The 18,056-nt window shown below is 37.3% G+C and overlaps 1 long non-coding RNA gene across 3 annotated transcripts in view; it reads left to right on the plus strand.

Annotated features, from left to right (window-relative positions):
- The window catches only part of LOC132539922 (uncharacterized), a 276,120-nt gene that overhangs the window by 11,048 nt on the left and 247,016 nt on the right, over positions 1–18,056 (plus strand). For 2 of the 3 annotated variants that reach the window (XR_009551214.1, XR_009551213.1), the window contains 3 exons: positions 1,328–1,388; positions 2,859–2,936; positions 5,613–5,943. This is a non-coding gene — a long non-coding RNA (uncharacterized LOC132539922). Of the gene's footprint in view, positions 1–1,327; positions 1,389–2,858; positions 2,937–5,612; positions 5,944–18,056 lie in introns of those variants that run through there. The other variant, XR_009551215.1, reaches the window with a different exon arrangement.

The following is an 18,056-nucleotide window of genomic DNA, read 5'->3' on the forward strand; positions in this document are numbered from 1 at the left end:
TCCCTTCCTCTCTCCATTTCTCTCTGTCCTACCCAACAACAATGACAGCAATAATAGTAACAACAGCACCAATAAACAACAAGGAAGGGCAACAAAAGGGAAAAGATGGTCTCCAGGAGCAGTGGATTCATAGTGCAGGCACCAAGCCCCAGCAATAACCCTGGAGGCAAGCGGTAGCGCAGTGGATTAAGTGCACCTGGCACAAAGCTCAAGGACAGGCTTAAGGATCCCGTTTTGAGCCCCGGACTCCCCACCTGCAGCGGGGGGTCACTTCCCGGATGGTGAAGCAGGTCTGCAGGTGTCTATCTTTCTCTCCCCCTCTCTGTCTTCCCCTCCACTCTCCATTTCTCTCTGTCCTATCCAACAACGAACGACATAAACAACATTAATAACCACAACAAGGCTACAACAAAAAGGGCAACAAAAGGGGGAAAAAATGGCCTTCAGGAGCAGTGGCTTCATGTTGCAGGCACTGAGCCCCAGCAATAGCACTGGAGGCAAAAAAACAAAACAAAACAAAACAAAAAAAAGACTTGTATCTCTTCATATATGTGCACAGTGCTTCGAATCACCCCTGAAAAAATTTTGTTCATGTGCCCTACAGTTAGTGGTTCATATGATAATTTTTATTAACTAATATGGCATTAAAACACTTTGTAAGTTTCAGCTGTGAATCATTAAAAACCAACATCTATGCTTACTACACTAAATTAACCACTAAAGTCAATTCTATCTGTAATCTCACAATCTTCTAATTTACTATTGATCACAGATTTAAAGAAAGATAAAAATAATTAAATTTTCTCTATAGTGTTATCATATAGCTCACCTAGTAGAAAACACATTTTACAGTGCAAGAAGACCTGGGTTTGAGCCCCTGACATTAAATGGAAGTTTAACACTTTGGAAAGCTCCAGGAATAATGGAGTGGTGCTATAGTCAGTCTCTCTCTCTCTCTCTCTCTCTCTCTCTCTCTCTCTGAAATTGAAAGGGAAAAAGGCTGGAAGGTAAAATAACTCACCTAGTTTGTGTGCCTGCTTTGTCATGAATGTGACTATGTAACTCTACCATATTAAAGGATGTTTCCAAGTTTATTGTGATACTCCTTCTCTCTGTCTTTGTCTTTATCTGAAAAAGTCAGCCTGGAGGGGTGAAGTCCTTCAATGACTATGATGATAATATTAATAATTGTTATTATTAAATGTTTTATTTATTATTGCATAAAGAAAGTGAGAAATTGAGAGGGGAGAGGGAGATAGAGAGGGAGAGAGAGACAGAGAGACACTTGCAGCCCTGCTTCACCAATCATGAAACTTTCTCTTTGCAGGTGGGGATCAGAGGCTTGAACCTGGATCCTTGCACACTGTGACGTGTGAGCACTTAACCAGGTATGCCAATGCCTGGCACCTTTAAATTATCATCTTTATAAAAGAGAAAATGTCTGTCTATACCAGTGAGATCACATATATGTTAGAGCCTGACAAGCAAAAAAAAAAGACATATTTCTATTTTGGAGTGTGTATTTCTGCAGTTATTTTTACCTGCCTGCCTTTTTCCCTTTTAACTGAACATAGGAAAACAAAATAGATTTTGAAGTAGTTATGCAAGTACCAAGGCAAAAATTTTAAAATGTTTCCTAGAAGTGATTTCTGCTGCAGGATAAGAACTTAGTGGGCTTCAAGTGGCTGATATACAGGTTACCCCTGTGTCTCCTGAGAGTAAGACTGATTCTAATGTTGGATAACTTGATTTCTTAGATTATTTTCTTTTGGACAGACTGTTTTGTGCTTTTAAGACTCAACTACAGATGGATCCACTATGCAAACACTTTAATCAATTAAAATAAGCTCTGGAAGTAAGCAGCCTTCAGTGTTTCTATAAGGACTATAGTGAGCACCATGTTTTTCTTATACTTGAATACCTCTTGTGATAGAGATCAGGGTGAAAAAATATAAAAGGAAATTGTTCAGTATAAGTAATCAAGAATTTTTTATTTTACACCTCTGATCTGAGTGAATATAAATACAAAAAAGTGGAAATACACAAACATGCATGTGTAGTGGGTCAGCAAAGCAGGCTTTGAAGGATGAAGCACTTTGCAGGTAGGGGTGGGTGAGTAAAGAGTGATTTAGAAAGAACATACACCGGGGCCAGCAGTAGCACATGTGTTAAGTGCACATGGCACAAAGCACAAGGACTGGCTTATGGATCTGGGATCGAGCCCCCTGGCTCCCCACCACTTCAAAAGCAGGTGTCTGTCCTTCTGTCCCTCTCTTTGCCTTCTCCTCCTCTCTCGATTTCTCTCTGTCCGGTCCAACAGTAATAACGATAACAACAAGGACAACAAGGAAAAAGTGGCCTCCAGAAGCACTTGGTGCTTCCTAGCACATGCACTAAGTCCCAGTGATAACCCTGGAAGGAAGGAAGGAAGGAAGGAAGGAAGGAAGGAAGGAAGGAAGGAAGGAAGGAAGGAAGGAAGGGAGGGAGGACACACTCAGTGCAAACATTATTCTTTTCATGATTTTGCCATTGATTGCTACTTGTCTAAAAATGTGAATATCATTTAACTTGAAACAGATCTCCATGCTAAAAAAAAGAAAAGGGGTAAATAGAGAGAAAGAAATATTTGAAAGACTGCTCTGCAGCACTAATGATTTCTCTCTTGCAGGCAGAGACATAGGGCTTAAACTTGAATCTTTCTTTATGGTAACATGCTTGCTCTACTAGCTGTGCCAGCCCTCACTAATTTAATTTTATGTCATTTAATTTATTATCATTATCGTTATCCTTTTTGCCCTACTGGGGTTTTCTGTCTACACATTTTCACTACTCCAACCGGATTCCTTTTTCTTTGAAAGCAAGGAGAGACTATGAGTGAAGGACAAAGAGAAGAGAAGAAGAAATGCCACAGCACCTGCTCTAGTTGGTGCTCTCAGGTAATGCCACGGGCTCAAATCCAGCTCCTAATACATGGTAAAATGCACACTTTACTGATTGAGCTATCTCTGTCTCCAGCCTCTCCCCCAAGTAGATAGATTTAGAAATGCCCAATTCTTGGTGTCATGAAGGATCTCTTTATTTCCATTCTTCTCTTCTCAGGGTTATATTTGTTAACAGTTCTCCCCACAGATCTAATAGTCCACAGCAATTGCACAGATACATACTATTTTTACATATTTGAATGATTTTTCTCTGTTTTCTATATGTTTTAGGATAATTTCCAAAGACTCATTTTAATTTCCATCAATTAAAAATTTGGGAGAAATGTTCTTCTGAATCTCTGTTATATTCTGGAAGGTGTCTTGGTACTAGCTTTCAAAATGATGTACAATCATGACTGCTATATCCTGTTGTTAAAATCAGGTCACAAGATGGATTTAAACTTAAGAAGTGAGGAAACAGAGTCCACTCTAGATAAGAGTAACCACAAAGTTGCACTGCAAAGGGGTTGGAGACAAGAAAGTTTAGATAGATAAGAACACAGTTAATTCATTACCAGTAAGAACACCTTTCTGAGACCTCCTCAGTAGATTACTCTTCTAGGCTGCTGGACAGGGTTGAATCACACATTTAATCCCTAGATATAAGAAAGGTTGCCATAGCCAGAGTTTGACATTTTAGAGTCCACCTAAATAAACAAGTTTTATCAATGTTGAAAGGAGAGGAAATATTATGACTATCTGGCAGGCAGTTTTAGTCTCTGCCAAAATACACACTTTGTATATCAATTTGAGAAAATGGCTCTCAGTATTTAGCCAGCAATAGAAGAACTACCTAGTGTCATATATGATAAAAAATATAATTAAATATCTATTCAAAAACTATTAACAAAGCTTGGAATGGGGGAGGAACTGTGACACATTTGGTTGAATGCATATTTCAGCATACATAAGAAACAGGATTCTACCTACTGGTCCCTACCTTTAGGGGGGAAGCCTCATGAATGGTGAAGCAGTGCCACACTCTTTCCAGTCAATGAACATGGTATATCTTCCCACTTATTTGAATCTTTTCCTATTTCCTTGTATATTGACTCATAATTTTCAGTATACAAGTCTTTCATTTCTTTCGTTAAGTGTGAAAACACTGTCAGAAGAATAAGAAATCCAAAATTTAGTCCCATTCACTATTGCAGCAAAAGTAATAAAATATCTAGGAACAAACCTAACAAAATAAGTGTGCTCTCTATAATTAGTAGTTAAGAGACTATATTGTGTTCACCAAAATCTTTCTTCTCTGTTGCCTGTGAAAAATAGCTGATATAACAAGCTGTCGTATTGTTTAGTAACCATACATGATGCGTGGACAAATCAAACCTGAGTAGAAGTGATTTTTATCATTTCCATATTCAGAATTTCTCATATAAGTTTAAATATTTTTATTACTATGCAGATCAAACAGTGGTGAAGAGTCTCATACAAGAGATTTTAGGGTTCCACAAAACAGATAAATCATAAGACTGGAGGGTTTTGAGTGAGTCTTTGAATAATTATATAGATTTGCACTTAACAACAGTCATGCTGGAATTTTTATGAGCAAGAAACAGGCTTTCCTGTAAGGTTTCCCATAAAACAACTGAAATTATTTGTTATAATTAATGATACCGTTATTTTAAATTATACATGAAAAATGTTTCTTTGGATCTATTTGTAGATCTCTGTGTCAATATCCATTTGTTTACTTAGGACTTTATATTTGAAATAGAATCTCTGAGTCAAAAGAAATGAAAAATATTTTCAATTTTATTAGAAAAGTTTTGTCTAACTTAAAAGATGCTACAAAAGTTTATCTGGAACCAGAAAATATACCTAAAATTGTCAAAGAAATACTGAGAAAAAAGAACAATAGAAATACCACACTTCCTGACCTCAAACTATCCTATAGGGCTACTGTAATCAAAACTATCTGGTACTAGAACCAAAATAGAGAAAGTTCTGCAAGCACCAGCCCCAGAGAGGTAAGAAGCTGCACCCATATGTCAACAACTGTATTACAAAAAATAAAATAAAATAATTTAACACATATACTAGTAAATCTATATAATTTTTCTAAATATATAAAATACTTATAATTCAACAATATTTTAACATAGTACAATGCTTTTGTAAGAAATTTTCTTGCATCTTATATCATCCAATTATTAAATTTCTTATCAGAAGTATGTAAAATGCCTATTCACATATCTCAAGTCTGAAATATCAAGGAATATTATATACTAGATATGTTACAATATGTAGCATAATACAAATACAAATTAAATATCTAATTCTACATATATGAAATTAATAGTTATAGTACTATACTTTAATGTGCCTTGATAAATACCTAATTTAATCTGTAATCATATTTCACTTTACTGGACTATCATAGTAGCATTAGTTACCTAACAAACCAGATGTTTCCTCTTGTAGCTTTTATTGGCACACAATAAACATAAGTTCTAGTTCAAACAAAGGTAAAAGAATTTAGAAGAGGGAGTGGTAGAATGTGCACTAGAAAAGAGAATAAGATAGCTATATTGGCTATTTATTTTGCTTTCCTTTAAAAACTGCTGCATCTCTGTTCCTGATTTGACACTTGGAAGCTAATAACTTTCCAACTGTGTTGAACAGAATTTCTGTCTCCCCTCGGGAAAAGCAGTGAGCCATGGTAGACCACAGGAACCAATGAAAATACCTCATCTTATTTGAAGTGGATCGCATTTCACCATTTCTGACAGATGGAACCTTTGGAGTGGAATATTAATGACCATTGGGAGATGACACTAGTCATTTAAGGAAACATTCAATAAATAAGCAAGTGATACTTTACACAGAGACTCCCTAAATGTGTAAAATGCTTAGAAGCCAAGAAAGCTGTTCCTGGAGCTTTGGCTACAATTTAAAAATAATAAACCTTAGTTTTATATAATCCTCAGATATAGTAAAGAAAGAAACAAAGAAAGGAAGGAAGGAAGGAAGGAAGGAAGGAAGGAAGGAAGGAAGAATAAAAAGGAGTCTACAGTTACTGCGTATAGGTAACAGTCTCTTATAAGAATACCATTAATTACTTTTTCTATAAATTGCAGAATTACATAATTTAGGACTATCTGGTTAAGAAATAAACACATGCTCTTTTTCCATCAATTATAAATCAAAGAAATTAGTATACTATCCTGAAGGGTCCATGGGTGTCCTCTTCATGAAGGTCACAAAAGCACTTCAGTTGGTCACAATCACTGTGTGTATGTGCGAGGGAAAGACCTAGAAGCCACCTGCTGAACATAGAAAAAGTCATCGCTTACGGTCCTAGCCCTAGCTGAACTTTTGTTTGCTATAGTGGTGGTGCAAGAAAAGAGGAATAACAAATCCAAGCACTGAAAATCATGTTTCCTGAAGTGAGTCCTTTATTATATTCATCCTTTTTTTTCCCTACATAAATCTCATAGTCCTCAACATGAAACACTGAAGACTAAAATTATTATTTTTATTTTATTTATAAAAAGGAAACACTGACGAACCATACAATAAGAGGAGCATTACTCCACACATTTCCCACCACAAGGACTCTATATCCCATCCCCTCCCTTGATAGCTTTCCTCTTCTTTAACCCTCTGGGAGTATGGACCCAAGGTCATTGTGGGATGCAGAAGGTGGAAGGTTTGGCTTCTGTAATTGCTCTCCAGCTGGACATGGGTGTTGACAGGTCGATCAATACACCTAGCCTGCCTCTCTGTTTCCCTAGTGGGGAAGAGTTCTGGGGAATCAGAGCTCCAGGATACATTGGTGAGGTTGTCTGTCCAGGAAACTCTGGTTGGCATCATGCTAGCATCTGGAACCTGGTGGCTGAAAAGAAAGTTAACATACAAAGCCAAACAAATTGTTGACTAATCATGAACCTAAAGGCTGGAATAGTGCAGATTAAGAGTTGGGGGGTAGGCCTTTAGTTATATTCCAAAGGGCCTGTGGCTGTACTAGTGGTTTCTTTTTTTTCTTTTTTTTCCCCTCAGCCAGAAATCTGATATGCAGGTGGACCCAAGTTATCATCTGGGGAGATGATGTCATGGCTGGAAAAAGGACCAGAAAGCTAGATCTGGGAAGAGAGTAGCTCCCAAATATGGGAAAGGTGTATAAATATTGTAGACTGTAAACCCCATCTATTTGGTCTGATCTGGGACCCATATTCAGCTTATGAGCCTGTGTAGCCTCTGCATCCCTGTAGATCTGAGCTCACATTCTGTGGTCATGAGTAGGAACATTCCATGCTGTCGCAATTTCAGGACCCATCTTCCTCAAGTGGAACATAGAGTATGTTGTCCAACCTCCCTTCAGAGGATGGAATATTCTCTACCATTCTTGATCCAAGTTAAGGTATGGGGGCCCACAAAGGGTTCTATTTCGTTGTTCCTAATAGAGATGACCAGTAAAAATGGAGAGAGGGATTTGTTCAAGGTCTAGGCCCATCATGTCTGTTTAGGAATCTCACGACTTCCCGAATAGGGCCCCAGCTGATGGGGTGGCCTGATAGTGACTAAAGAGTCCTGAAAGTATGCCAGTCTCTTGCCCTTATTCATCTTTTGTAGTCCTTGCTTTGATAAGGTTAGTTTTGGAGTGAGTGAGGGAAGTATAATAGGAAGTAGGTGAGGAGGGTATCTAAGTCTAAGTAGATACTATTTTATTATGAACTTTATACTGACTCACTGCAAACTATTGTGTACTTTTGCTTTTAGGTATATCTTTTGCCCTATTCTATGGATACATGTGAACATCTGCTCTATCTCACAGGACCTGGTCTATATCTAGGTTTGGGGACTTTGTTAGGAAGTGAACCACCTGAAATGAAATTAGAGAATATTATGAAAGGAAAGGTCTCACCCGAGTAATGAGGGTGAAGGGTTGACATTCCATGACTGACATCTCTGGACACAGTCTGAAGTGAAACATGCTGAGGTGGTACTCATTGCATTGATTAGGTTGGGATCGGCTGATGCAATATTATTTGATATGAACTGAAAGAAGCATGCAGGTAAGTGAGCCCCACCCTAGAGGTTCCAGGACTAGGGGAAATATAGACTCTGTAAAGGAAGCGGGAGGTTCCTGCTGCCTTACGGTTTAAAAGGCAATAGATTTTCCTTGCTATAATCAAATTATTTGGCAATTGGGTTAACTTTGAAATATCCCTTTGTTAGGATTTGCTGTATCATATATAACATCACCATAATTTGTGTCCTTTGACATTATTTGTATATAGCTCTGCCACTGGTTGTTTCTGTTCTCCCTGGTCTAAGATTTTAAGAGAGTCAACATATCAAAGACTCAGCCTCTGTATGGTCTGTGCATTAAAAAGTTTGAGACATTCAATGAATTTTTTCCCCTCTCATATTAAGTAGTGATTCATATGACTACAAGTTAATAGGAATGTACATAAACACTGTTCCTACCACCAAAAGACTGTGTGTGCGTGTGTGTGCGCGCGCGCACACACACACACACACACACACACACACACCCTGTGAAGCCAAACATCCACCCTCACCCTCAACCCAGGGTTTTTACTTTGGTGCCCTACTCCAAGACTAAAATTATAATGGCTGGAACAAAAAAAATGCACATCTCTGTAATTTAAACCCTTTGAACATGACACTATTGTTGTCAAATTTGTTTTATAAGGAAAAATACTTACCAGTAGAACTGATGTCCATAGGGATTCAGACTTATCTTTGGCTTTTCTAGGAGTCCCATGTTCATGTTTGCTCTGAAAAATTACCTAGTCAATAAAGCACTGAATTCTCCTATCAAAGACTAGTCAATAGTATAAACAATCCAAATGATCTTCCAAGAGTAATGCTTTTTTTTTCTCCCTGATATAAGAGACTCTTGCAATCCTCTAAAATAAAATAAAATAAAATAAAATAAAAAGTAGTCTTGGGGAGTCGGGCAGTAGTACAGCAGGTTAAGCACCGGTGGCCAAAGCGCAAGAACCAGCATAAGGATCCCGGTTCGAGCCCCCAGCTCCCCACCTTAGGGGAGTCGTTTCACAGGTGGTGAAGCAGGTCTGCAGGTGTCTATCTTTCTCTCCCCATCTCTGTCTTCCCCTCCTCTCTCCATTTCTCTCTGTCCTATCCAACAACGACTACAACAATAAAACAACAAGGGCAACAAGAGGAATAAATAAATAAATATCTGTTTTAAAAAATACTCTTCCTTATTAAAAAAAATAATAAGAAGTAGTCTTCAAAGAACTGCCACAGAATGTTTGCTGAAAACATCAAGAGAAAAATCCCAGAAACAATGTATACCCAATAGTATGAACTATGTCAGCAATCTAAAAGAACAGAGTATATTTACATTGCTACTTCAGATATAGACAACATTAAATAAGCAATTCAAATTTTCATCAAGGAAAATGACTTTTTAAAAGTACAAAAACAAAATATTTGATTCCGCAGAAATTTCACTGAAGTAACTTAAGAACAAATGTTGATGAATTTAAATGTGAATCTGTGGTTGGATAAAAGCAATAGTGAAAAAATAATATGGAATTTTTGATTTTACCATTGTAGTACAATTTCCTTTTTTAAGTTTTTTTATTGTTGTTGTAGTTATTAATATTGTTGTTATTGATATTATTTTTAGATAGAACAGAGAGAAATGGAGAGAGGAGGGTAAGACAGGGAGGGGAAGAGAAAGATAGACACCTTCAGACCTGTTTCACCACCTGTGAAGCGACTCCCCTGCAGTTGGGGAGCCTGGGGGCTCGAACCGGGATCCTTAAGCCTGTCCTTGTGCTTTGTGCCACATACAGTTAACCCAGATGCTCTACTGCCTGACTCCCCACAAGTTTCATAATTAAACTGTTCTGGATAATGCTTGTGGCAAAGGTATGCCAAAAACATGTTATTTAAAGAAACTGATAAGCATTAAAATATTGTTGCAAGAGTTAAGATATGCACATAGATTAACACAAAGTAAAACTTGTACTGGGTGTTAATTTGGTGTATTTCACCAAACTGAAGGACTATAAGGCAGTATGGGAAAGGAGGAGGTTGGAGGTTGCAGGTTGGGGCTTTCAGATCCTGGTGCATGATGCTGGAAAAGGACCTAAGTTGGGGGGTGAAAGTGTTTTGCAGACACCTATCATAGGGAGATGAGAATTTGTACCTATATGGCAACAACTATCCTGTTATTGATTAATCTCCTAATAAAGAAAAATAAAGAGGAAAGGAAAGAAGGGGAGGGGAAGGAGAGTGGAGGGGAGGGAAGGGAAGGGAAATTTGTCAGGATTGCAACTAAATGAGAAATAGAAAAAGAATATGAATGTCATTAAAATAGGCAATCATTTAAGGTCACATAGAGAAAACTTAAGTAGAAATGATGATTGGAAAGTTGAAAAGGAGAACTGAAGAATAAACACAAGAAAAATTTCCTGACAGACCTTTTCAGTCTCTAGGGAGTCTATGGAAAATCCATCAATTAGGTCATATTAAATAGTACTTTTCAGCATATTACCAAAATTTTGTATTTCCATGTCTCAACTTTACAATTTGAGAAACTATGTGTTGCTCCAACAGCCTATTTCAAAAGTTTTTTTGATTTGTTTTAAGAAGTTTCTCCTTCATCAGCAGTCAAACATAGACAGGAAGAACTAGCAAAAATGACAACCAAAGTGGAAAGAAGGACCTGACTCCAATATCATTGCACATATTTATCCACATATTTTTCTTAAAAGAGGATATTGATGGTTTTAATAAATAATTCATAAACGGCTCCCTGAAAACCATGTAGGCTACAATTTCTAAGTCAGAAAGCAAAGTTCCATTTATGTCATCACCTCAATTATCTAAAATATTGGCTAGCTTCAAATCTTATTATTAATAGAGACAATCTAATCCTCAAGTCAAGTCATAGGTATTCCTTTACTTGTGGGCATTTCCTGCATGATTAAGAAAGAACGCCTGAGATAGCTTTAAGAGTTAATTGACGGCTGGAAAAATCTGAGGTTTTACCATGTTATTGACTCAACATTAAGCCCTGTTCCCACCACATTGGAAGAAATATCAGGGTTGTGGTGTCTCTGTCTGTTTCTGTCTCTGTCTCTCTCTGTCTCTCTCTCTCTCTCTTGAAGTTAGCCTAGAGAAGTGAAGTTCCATTGATAGCCGAAAAGTTTATTTAATGTGATACCAGAAATATAACTCAGGGTCTCATAACACACATATACATTATTACTAAACTACCCTCCTTGTCCAATCTTAATTTTTTTTTCTGTTTTAAGAACAAGAGAGTATGTGTGAGAAAGTGAGAAAGGAGGGAAGAATAAAATTACTGTTCCATCATACATGAATTTCTATTAGCTATTCAGATGTGATGCTGGGCATCAAACTGAAAGACTCAAATAAGTGAGGTGCTCGCTCTATTGTTGAGTCAGCAACTGGCCCCAGATACCCTATATGCATATTACAGGAAACCGTTTTATTTTTCTCACATGTAAACTGCCATGTCGCAATTTCTACTAATGATATTAATGGCATTGATTTTTAATGATTTGATACCTAAATAATTCTGTTTGTTCCGCAGTGATAGAGGCTTGACACAGACTACAGAAATTTTAGTGAGCAGTTTCAGAAGATTGGGATAAAGATGTGTTTACCTCTGTTAAGATTATGTGTGGCTCCCCACCTGCAGGGGAGTCGCTTCACAAGCGGTGAAGCAGGTCTGCAGGTGTCTATCTTTCTCTCCTCCTCTCTGTCTTCCCCTCCTCTCTCCATTTCTCTCTGTCCTATCCAACAATGACAACAGCAATAATAATAACTACAACAATAAAAAAAAAAAAAGATTATGTGTGAAGGGCGAGGTGGTGGAGCAGCTGGTTGGGTTAACATGTAACAATGTGCAAGAACCCGGGAATCCAGCGGTAGCGCAGCAAGACCGGCGTTAAGAATTCCAGTTCAGGTGGCGCAAAGCACAAGGACCCGGCATAAGGATCCCGGTTCGAACCCCGTCTCCCCACCTGCAGGGGCGTCGCTTCACAGGCGGTGAAGCAGGTCTGCAGGTGTCTATCTTTCTCTCCCCCTCTCTGTCTTCCCCTCCTCTCTCCATTTCTCTCGGTTCTAAGCAACAACGATGGCATCAATAACTACAACAATTTTTTTAAAAAGGGCAACAAAAGGAAATAAATATTTAAAAAAAATAAATAAAACAATGTCTAAGGACCCAGGTTTGAGCCCCTGGGGGTAAAGCTCTATGAGTGGTGAAGTAGAGCTGCAGGTGTCTCTCTCTCCTTCTCTGCCACCCTCTTCCTTCTTGATTTCTTGGCTGTCTCTATCCAATAAATAAATAAAGATAATTTTTTAAAAGATTATGTGTGATCGTTGTGAAGGATCGTTGTCTCCAGTTAGTGATATTTTTAATACAAATGTCTTACCTTTTGGGGGTATGAACTAGTGGTCCCTATATTATCAGTTAATACTGGCAAGATCTCTTGCCAATTTCAAGATTCTACCAATTAGGATTTCCATGGTCTCTCCCCATGAATGGCTTCATAGCTAAAGTAGTTCACTTTTAGTCTTCTGCATATCTCATCTGTATTTTAAGTTCTTTCCTTTCTAATATAATCTGAGTGACTAGACAAGAAAATGAGCTCAATATAATACCATTTATTCTCGGTTAATATGCGCACTGCCTATTTTCCATCCCAAATGATTATTCTTTGAAAACCTTATCAATATATTTTTATGGAGCATTCATAACATCAAACTATTATGTACTTCATTTAAATCACAACAACTGTATCCACTTACTAGTGCTATGTAGTGCGACCGACCTCTCAGGCGGAGGAGCATCAGGAAGGATCAGGGAACTCTGAAGGCAACTACCAGGTGGGTCAGGAGTCAGCGCAGGGGAGAACAGAATACACCACACTCTGTTGGAGGGTGAATCTGAACTCAATTTTTATTCAGACAGTGAGAACTTATATATCTTTCAGCCTTACATAAACAATATCTGAAACAGAAAGTAAAGCTCATTTCTTGATTAGATGGCCTTTGCGGTTTTACAGAAATGTCGTACTTCATGGGGTGATGCATTTCTGAGTAATAGGCTTAGCAGATAGTATTTTATGTAGAGTTTTAACATATTTCATAAGGGGAGGTGAGTAAGTATTATTAAGAATTTTTCCTAAAACTTTATGTATTTCATGACCCATAACTTCGTCCACCTCATTTCCTGTTCATCTGTATCTAATCTGGGAATAGGGGCTGTTCATCCCCGATTACACAGCATCATTACCATGTACATAATGAAAACAATAATCAGAGTTTCCAATTTAGATCTGCTCAGGATGCCAAGACCCACTCCCAGAATTCTTCTTCCTTGAAGACAGTTTTCCTGGGTGCTGACCCTGTCAGACCTGTCGTTCTGGAGTTGAGTGGGGCGTGGCAATGTAGCAAGCCTGTTACCATCTTTCTATGTCTGATTTCAGGGCAACATTTATTTCTTCTAGGCTTGATGTAAGTTTATGGCATATCTTTGTGGTAAATATACACAATGGAATATGACTCAGCTGTTTAAAATGATGAATTTATCTCCTTTGGATAGAACTTGAAAGACTCAATTAAGTGAGATAAACCTAAAAAAGAAGGGCATATACTGGATGATCTCATTTATAGGAAGAACTTAAGAAACAAGGACAGAAAGGGAAAACACAAAATTATACTTGGGCTGGACATGATATATTTCACCAAAGCAAAGGACTCTGGGGAAGGAGGGCATGGAGATTGCATTGGGGCCCTGGTGCATAAAGGAAAAGGTTCAGTAACAACAGATGATAGTGCTCTGCAGAAACCTATCATAGGGAGATGAGAAACTGTACTTATGTGTTAACAAGTAACCTCCATTAACATGACTAAAAAGGATATTTATTAATATTATTTAAGAGAGAGAAAGCAAATGAGCACATCCTTACAGTACATGTGATGCTAGAAACTGAACTTAAGACCTCATGCTTGAGAATCCAACATTTTATCCACTGCTCACCTTCCAGGCTACTCCATCTCCCCCTGCTTTACTAAGAGTGGAGGAAGCATAAAGACAAATATTGGCGTTCACGCATAAGAGCACACGCACACGAGCACACACACACACACACACACACACACACCAGAATTTAGATTTCCCTCTTGCTTCAATTCCTCCTCTAATTCTGGCTCCACCTACCCACTCTGATACTTCTCACAGAACCCTTTGCTTTCCTCGTTATTCATCTCTTGCTTAAAGAAAGAGCTTCCTCCCTTGGAAGCTGTAAAATCTTTCCTGAGACCACACAATGTGTCTTTTTGTGTGATGATAGTGGACAGATGTGGTTTTTCAATGAGTTCTATTTTGCTTGCTTATTTATGTATTTTTCAGACTTCAATTTTTAGCCTGGAACAAAATAAATCAGGACATTCATTCTCCTAATTTATAGTGAGGTGGATTCTCATGAATCCTGGAAGATTTGTTAATTATACAAAATTCTTATACCCTCTTTAAAAAAAATTAGGCGACATTAGCAAGGGTAAAAAGCACAAGTCTGTCTTTTAAGAAGGGTATAGAAAAAAAAGCCTATAGTACTATTTAATAATATCTTATTTTTCATAAAGAAGTTTTTATAATACTTAATGCAAAATGAATATGAAGTAAATGCTCCACAAAACATACATCAATTATATTTCTCTCCCTTGAAAAGTCTCTTTTTCAAGGGTACTTTTATGTTAACAGAGGGTATTAGATTCAGAAGAGACTTTACAAGTTTTCCACCACTAAATCATATTTCACAAAAACTATGGAAGCAACGAAAACTGAGTAAGTCACTCAAATATGCATGGTACGTAAGTGGTAAAGTCAGGATTGTTAAGTGAGGTTTATAATGCCCAATTCTAAATTCTTTTACAATCACCTGCATCTTTAAGGCTTACTTCTAAGATCAGCAGCTACCAATATCCTCTCTGAGCCTGGGATAGTATCACTTGGTAAAAATTTACAAAGAAAAAGTGACTCTGTGGCAGGGCCATCCCAGGAATTTAGGAGGTAAAAATGGATAGAAAGAAAGAGTAGAGGGGTCAGAAAAGTGAATCTGATAGATTTGGTATGATACAATATGGGTACTTGCATTCTCTATATTCATTGAGACAGATTAGGGGGAAAGGAAGCAGAAGAAAAATATGAATCAGAAAGAAAAACAGATGTGATCGTTTCTAAAGACAAATCTCCTCTGGAAGATACCTGACAGGAGACTGGACAAGTAATTTGTAGGTACCACATTGTTCCATTCAGTAATCAGATTAAAACATGTTAAATAACTGACTTGTAGGTCATTTTAATTTTTAATAGTGGTCAGATAGAATATGGGAACAGCTCACAGCAGTGTCAGATGAAAAAATAATTTCAGAGGAGGTGTACCAGCAACATAGCTAGTGGTCCTTTAAGAAACATGCTTACTCCAAAAATGAGAAAAATAATTTTTTTTTTACTTAGTCTTCTTTCCAGTGTTTCTACTTTCTTTCTTATTCATTCATCCATCAAATTTAGGAACTACTATATGGCAAACAACTTAATCATTGTCAATATTTACACAGAAAAAAGGCTCTTCTTTCATATAACGAGTTTGGGAAAGCATGCAATCCATCTTTTAAAGTGTTTGTACATATTCACTCTGCAAATCTGAAATGTTACTGCTTGTGTTCACAGCAAACAGTTCCAGGTTTCTCATATTAGAAAAGCAATTCACCTTATCATTTTGAATGTTAAATCAACAAATAAAACACTCCTTAAAGAGTTAGTTATGAAGAATGGGGTGTATTCAAAGTATACTTGTTCATAGGGTATGCTTTATTTGTTGTTGTTGCTGTTGTTGTGCTTTAAGGTGTCGCTAGGAGAAAAAACTTGAGGCCTCACACATATAGAATACCACTGAATTGGAACAACAAAACAGACCCCATTGTGGACCTCCATTAGACCTTGCCCTCAAGTTAGATCAACAATGGTAGAGAATGTTCCATATAAAGCCAAACAAACTGTTGAACAATCATGAACCTAAAGGCTGGATTAGTGCAAATGAATAGTTGGGGGGGGTCCTCCACTTTGTAGATAGCTAGTAGGCATATTTTAGTTATATTCCAAAGGGCCTGTGACTGTACTAGTTTTTTGTTTGTTTGTTTGTTTGTTTGTTTCATTTCCCTAAGCCTGAAATCTGATATGCAGGTGGATCCAAGGTATTGTCTGGGGAGATGATGTCATGGCTGGAAAAAGGACCAGAAAGCTGGATCAGGGAAGAGAGTAGATCCCTAATATGGGAAAGGGATATAAATATTGTTGACTCTAAACCCCATCAATTAGATCTTATCTGGAGCCCATATTCAGCTTAGGAGCCTATGTGACCTCTGCATCCCTGTAAATCCAACCTCACATTCTGTGATCATCAGTAGGAACATTCCAAGGTGCCCCAATATCAGGATCCATCTTCGAAGCTCAGGTGTAACATAGAGTATGTTGTCCAAACGGACATGATATGATGGGCCTAGAACTCGAATAAATCCCTCTCTCCATTGTTACTGGTCATCTCTAACAGGAACAACACAATAGACCCCTTTGTGCTCCCCCCATAGGATCTTGCCCTCAACTTGGATCAACAATGGTAGAGAAACAGTCATGTTTAAACTAAGCTGAGGGCGAGAATGTTTTGTATAAAACTGTTAAATTTTACACATGTACCAGCAACTGTATTTACTGTAAACCATTAATCCCCCAATAAGAAATAGTCATTTTTATGATAGCACCAATGCTTTCATTACTCGACTCTGCCTTCCTCCTAGGCTATTGATTCTATCTTGAAGAACAGAAGCATGCCATGGATCCCCAGAAGGCACTTTAAGACCACATGATCCTTCTTGGCACAATGGGATATAGTAATACATGGAGAAGAAACAAGTTCTTCTTTTGTAAATATTACTGTCTTTTATTAAAACTTAGAAGTTTTATTTTATTTTGCTAATTAGTTTACATTCTATTATGCCAAGTAATGGGTGCTTATGATGAACACTGTGCCTAACCATACAGTTACATGTATAATTAACTTGACATACAAATTAAGTGAACAACTGAATTTCATATCTAATAATAAAGCAATTAGCATGTACTTTGGTTATTGTTTTGCTTTGTGATTTCAATAAATATTGTTATTATGCTTTAAACCCAGTCATGTGTCACGAGAGACAGCTTTTACAAAATCCACAATTGATTCTCTTACCCAATCATACCTTCTCATTCTTTTTCATACTTCTGAAACCTAATTCAGCAGATTGCCTGATTCATTATTTCAAGCAGTTTGAGAAGAGTAACCTTATAAAGACTAATCATTCCAGTAAAGAAATGCCCATTTTTATTTTGTCTTCCAAATCAGATGGCACTGACAAACTCATAGACACTGGCAAATAAAAAAAATTTAAATACAATATACTTTATCCAGGTTGAGAAAGATGATACATCATCAAAAGAAACAGCCTTTGTGTTCAAACAAGATGATTAACATCATCAGATTATATCTGTGTATGTATAAAGTAAGAAATAAACAAATATAACAAACAAGAAACACCTCTACACAAATAGTTCTTCAGAGGAGGGATCTACAGCAATTTCATGAAAATTTCCAAATTACAGTCTCAAACAAAAATTAATCAAACCATTAAAATATAAATATAAAATGAGGATTCCTCACCTGCATGGGTGAAACTTCATGAGTGGTGGAACAATGCAGCAGGTATTTTTCTCTCTGTGTCTCTCTGTCTCTCTCTCTCCCTCTTCCTCTTTCTGTCTTTATCCTATTATCAAAAAGAAAGAAAGAAAATGGAAAAATGTTCACCTGGAATGGTGCCTTTGTACAGGTACTGAGCCCCAGCAATGACCTTGATGGCATATATATGGAAGAATTGAAAAATCTAATATTACCCTGTCAACAAGAAAGATTATAACAACTGTCAAGCATACTTCAATTCATATTAGAAGAAAACATGCTAGACATTTCCTATATTTCTTCATTATCATCC

The sequence above is a fragment of the Erinaceus europaeus genome, chromosome 8 (genome assembly GCF_950295315.1).
Source record: "Erinaceus europaeus chromosome 8, mEriEur2.1, whole genome shotgun sequence".
In the NCBI taxonomy this organism is placed as follows: domain Eukaryota; kingdom Metazoa; phylum Chordata; class Mammalia; order Eulipotyphla; family Erinaceidae; genus Erinaceus; species Erinaceus europaeus.